This window comes from Microcebus murinus, chromosome 8 (assembly GCF_040939455.1).
Source record: "Microcebus murinus isolate Inina chromosome 8, M.murinus_Inina_mat1.0, whole genome shotgun sequence".
Lineage (NCBI taxonomy): Eukaryota > Metazoa > Chordata > Mammalia > Primates > Cheirogaleidae > Microcebus > Microcebus murinus.
This window is the reverse complement of record NC_134111.1, coordinates 26,782,501-26,787,500: the sequence shown is the minus strand read 5'-3', so window position 1 is coordinate 26,787,500 and position 5,000 is coordinate 26,782,501. Positions and strand designations below refer to the sequence as shown.

Genomic DNA, 5,000 nt, shown 5'->3' with positions numbered 1-5,000 from the left:
CTCATACTGACCCTGATTCACGGTGTAACCTTTAGCTGATCATTTCACCCCAGTTTTTGTCGTTTTCTTCAAGAATGATGAATTTGGTTTCATGGTCACTGCTTGCTAAAAGACACAGTCACATGAATGGTCCAAGGCAAGGCCAGCTCTCAAAACAGCCACCAATTCTGTGGCATCTACCTGTGTTCTTATCAGGAGGGAAGATACAAAGTTTCAAGACCAAACTTCACCTGTCACTAAATCTACCTGAGTCTGAATCTTAGCCACTTTCCTTTCCCTGACTTGCAACCTCAAAGCCAAGAAAAGCAAGGATTTGGGTTGTAAAGATACCTCCTCTAGGTGTTCAGAGTTTTGTTAGCATTGTTGTTGTTTAGGGATGAGGGATGCCGCTGGAGTGGAAGGGGAAGAGTGTTGTTGGTTTAGTTTGTTATTTAGGATTTTAAAGTTAGTATGGGCTTCAGACTGCATTTTAAAAATTACAATGGCAACGAGCAAGGAGCCAGAAGGAAATAACAAAGCACATTTTCCTGAATAGCTGTCCCTGTCTTCTGCCTTCAGATTCGACTCAGACTTCCAACTCTGCTTCCTCTCCCGCCTGCTTCCTTCTGAGGTGCAGTGCAGAAGTTCATTCTCAGGTTTCTCTCAGTTTGCAGGACGAGATGCTGTCCGCCCGGCCAAGGGCAGTCATGCCAGCTCAGTGTAGCGTGGTTTCCTTACCCCAGTGCACGCGGACCGAGAGCTCAGCCAGTTTCTCTTCCTGAGACTGCTTCACTTTTCTTCTCAGGGATTTCCAAGGCATGGCTGCTCGCTTTTCTAAAACTCTCCTAAACTGCCTGACTAAAAAAAAAAAAAAAACAAACAAAAAAACTAATACCAAAGTACAACATAAGCAGCGCACCCAAGCAGGGTAATTAGGATTGATGTGCTCTTTTAGAGGCACCAAATCCTCAACCTCCCCTTTCTAGTGGCATTTCTCACCTGCTCATGGGGTGCCCACCTGTGGCTTGCTGGCAATGCCACTGCCTGCAAACGGGGAGATTTCCAAGTTCAAAATGAAGGCTTGCTCCTACGTGGTGGAACTCGACAGGGCTGCGTGGAATTCCGTGAAGGCAGTAAGGATGGTATGGAGTCCTAGTTTGTGTCACTGCTCCCTTGTTTATGTTCTTTCCTCGACTATTCCCACGCCCCCTCTCCAGATTTTTGCATGGCTTTTATAGCCTCTAGTAATTATATCAGCAGCATGGAGTCTATTTTTATCTCTTTTGAATGTGTGCAACATAAATGTCAAAACCCATAAAATCTCTTTTTAGCGTGTACCTTGCGTGCACGGTTCTGAAAAGTGTGATGCAGCATTCAGAGAGATGTTGCATTTTGAGGTCAGAAAGATGAAAAATGGAAAACTCAATTTTGCCACTTAGCTGTATGAACTTTCAGTAAGTCCCTTATCATCTTGAACTTTTAGCTTCCTCTTCTGTAAGATGGAGTCCTACTGCCTACCAGCTAGGGTGGCGGTGCAGCACCTAATTTAGTGTCTGGGATGGCCCCTCTCCATAGCAGGTGCCCCCAAACTCCTAAATTATATGTTGCGTGCTCGAATGCCATGACCTTTCAGTGCCCTCCTTTGCCCTTTACCAAACTTAGAAACAGAATAAATATAAAATCTTACCGGCTCAGCATGACTACTTACTATAAATTGTCATAGGATCCAGTCACAAAATTAGTACACAAAAAATTATACTGAATCCACTGTCACCGAAAACTGTCCCTAGACTTAGTAAATAATAATAACAAAACCTAGCATTTATTATTAAGCACTGCTGTGTGCCAATCTCTTTATATCTAATCTTCGCAGCCACCCAGTGGATAGATAACTATTCTTACCCTCCACTTAATAAAGGAAGACACTAGGGCAGGTTAAATATCTTGCCCAAAGTCACAAGTTAGTAAGTTGGGGAGCTTCAAATTTAAGCAGCCTGACCCCAGAGCCTACAGAAAAATAAAATGTATGCATTCACATTACTGGGCCCCTCCAGCTTCTGGTCTAAGGGTGTTTCCTCTCTGTACTTCCTTTTTGAAGGTGGCCCCTTGGGGAGGCCAAATGAGCCTGTCAGAAGGGCACTCAGAGCTGGAATCCCTTACTCAGCTCCTAGTTAAGGGTCATTCATGCTTCAAGGGGAAAAAACGGACTCAACATGTTCAGGTGTTCCGGTGCCGTGGTGCACTTTTTATGGCTCATTAATTTATCTTTAAGTGAACATAGATTGGTAGACTTTAGAGAGTTGTGAAAAAATGTATTCTTTTCCACTCAAAAGTTCTCTTCTAGTCATAGCAAATGGGTAAAATGAAAGCAACAGAGCACATAGTGAGGAATAATAATAGAACACAAAGAGCATATTTGTTGGCCAATAAACAAAATCTAGTGATTGAAGAAAGAACATATGTGGGCATGTTAGACATATAAGAAATACCATCATACTTTTTTTTTTGAGAGAGAGTCTCGCTCTGTTCCCCAAGCTAGCGTGACCTAGAATGACATGCTCATATCAAACTCAAAATCCTGAGCTCAAGCGATCCTCCTGCCTCAGCCTCTCGGGTAGCTGTACACAACCACACCAGGCTAGTAGAGACGGGGTCTCGCTCTTGCTCAGGGCTCAGGCTGGTCTTGAACTCCTGTGCTCAAAAGATCCTCCCACCTCAGCCTCCCAGAGTGCTCTGATTACAGACATGAGCCACCACACCGGCCCCGTGATATATTTTATGGGTAAGCTAGTAAGAGCCAGTTCATGCAAATTTTCTCCACTTTTTCATATTTATTATCCCCGTCATTTTTGCATCGCTGCTATTGCATAAAGCAGAGAAGGTCAACGCAGTCAGAACCCTCTTATTTACATGGTGAAGGCCACTACTGACCAGACACTTAGCAGCCTGAGAAATGCTCGCCCATAAAACAGAACAGGGGCCTGAAGAGCTTAGGATATGACATTTAGAGAAGTATGATAACTTGTAAACACCAAAGCGTTCCAACTTTTATCGAACTTTGAAATCAGTTTTCTGAAATTTACAGTTATTAAACGTAATCCTTCATCTCTGGTATGATGCCCTCGTGAGTCATCAAACAAACTCATATGTGGAAGTTGTTGAGAGAAGAAAAAAATAACAGTAGATTGAATAATGATTATTAAATACCATGGGATCTAGGAATGCCTACCATAAAGAGCACCAGGCACTGGATGGATAATTGATCTGAAGAGGCCAGGCCTTGCTGACAATAATAGATACATGTACCATGTTCTGTGTATATCTTTTCCTCACTAAGTGGCTCAACTGTTCACTTGCTAGGTTGGGAAAGGAAAGAAGAAGGAATATGGAAAGGGGAAAATAAAGGAAAGAAGGAGAGGAGGGGGCAAGGAGAGAGGGGAGGAAAAAAATGACTCAATATCTTTTGGCCACTGATGAGGACCTAGTTGGGAAAAATGAAAGAAGTTGGTACATAGAGTCTTCTGAAGGCATCATATGAGTGTTCAAAAATGTTACTGCCTACCCAGTCAAGCATGTTTAGGTGTGTTCCAAGATATGTAGGCCATCTCTCCAGTAGGGATTTCCAAGTTTAACTGCCTGTGTGAAGGTTAGGACTTGAGCACTTAAGTTCAAGAAAAGAAGGAAGAGGGAAAAAGGAAATGGGCACCGCATGTCAAATAGTCCTGTATGTCTTACCTCTGAAAGGCGGATCCAAAAATTTCAGCTGAAAAGCCAAAGTATGGATACATTTTCAATGTATTTCTGAAGGGTTCAATTTAATAACTTTCTGAGACACTGAAACCATTGACACAGCAGAGCTTCCAGTAATTCTGAGATTCCCCAAAGTGGAAAGTCCTATGAATACTGTCAGAAATGACAATGCATTTGCTACTCAGGTAAAGTTCTTGAGGAATTTTCTCTACTTTTGATATCTATTTCTAAAAAATTATATTTTCACCTTTTTTTTTCAAAAAAGGGGCGTGGTTTTTGTTAGTTTGTGTAGGGTTGGGTGTCATTGTTCTGTCTTGGTTGGGGGTTATATAATGGAAGCTCTGGAGGCAGGAAGGGCACTCTTGGTTTGCAACTGAGAGCAAAAGGTACCACCTAAACATGTTCTGTGAGGATAGGGTGCTTCCTTTAGATTAATGTGTGTCCCTAATCAGCTTAACTAAGCAGGTAAGGTGTTCATTAGCTAGGCTGGGCTTTCAAAGAGAGAGAAAGGGAGAGCAAGAGGGAGAGAGGAATGAATGTGGAAGAGTGAGAAGAACAAACAAGTCAAAGCATTTGTTCATGCTGCAATCTACACATCAATTATCCCGCTGTGCTAATTACCACCTTTCCATACCCCAGGTACCTAAGCATTCACACTTACTCACTCTTTCATGCCTCTGATCAAAAAAAAAAAAAAAAAAGGAGGAAAGAAATGATAGAAGCAGGGGATGATGAACCCAGAGGTGAAATACATTCTTAGATCAAAATTTCCTTTACATATGAAAGTATAAATAAGGGGTCTTCTCCATTTTGCCATTGTTGTTTTATACAATTAAATATTTGCAAATGTTTTAATTGCAAAATATTACTTACTGTCAGGCTTCCAGGAGCGCTTCCATCTAGTCAGCCCTTGTTTTGATACTTAAAAGAAGACAGAGAGGTGAGAATTGCTGGTCTTGCCTGAGATTTTGGGGTTACGCCATTAGAATGAGATCAAATCGTTAAAAGTCAGTGACTACTAATTATCGGGTACTTTTCGGAGGCTATTCAAGAATTGGGCAGTGAGGAGCCAGAGAGAGCTACCTTTATATCCAAACCTTGGTGTTCCCGCTCACTGACTGAACCTTCAGCTAACAATTAAACATTCTTTATTATGATGAAATCCGGGCTTGGAATCCCCGTTGGTTTGTGGGCTTCCTTGTCAGGGTGCTCATTTTCTCATTTCAGAGTGAAGTTGGATAAAAAGAAAACCTATTTCCTGTAGCTCATTT

General features: G+C 42.0%; 1 protein-coding gene and 1 long non-coding RNA gene across 4 annotated transcripts in view; one reads left to right on the top strand and one right to left on the bottom strand.

Annotated features, from left to right (window-relative positions):
* The window catches only part of LOC105860214 (uncharacterized), a 22,903-nt gene extending 18,054 nt beyond the window's left edge, over positions 1 to 4,849 (bottom strand). The window contains exons 1-2 of the long non-coding RNA XR_002224247.2: positions 4,813 to 4,849; positions 4,603 to 4,650 (exon numbers count right to left, since the gene is read on the bottom strand). This is a non-coding gene — a long non-coding RNA (uncharacterized LOC105860214). The remainder of the gene's footprint in view (positions 1 to 4,602; positions 4,651 to 4,812) is intronic.
* ZEB2 (zinc finger E-box binding homeobox 2) overlaps positions 1 to 5,000 on the top strand; it is a 136,489-nt gene that overhangs the window by 68,734 nt on the left and 62,755 nt on the right. The window lies entirely within an intron of this gene.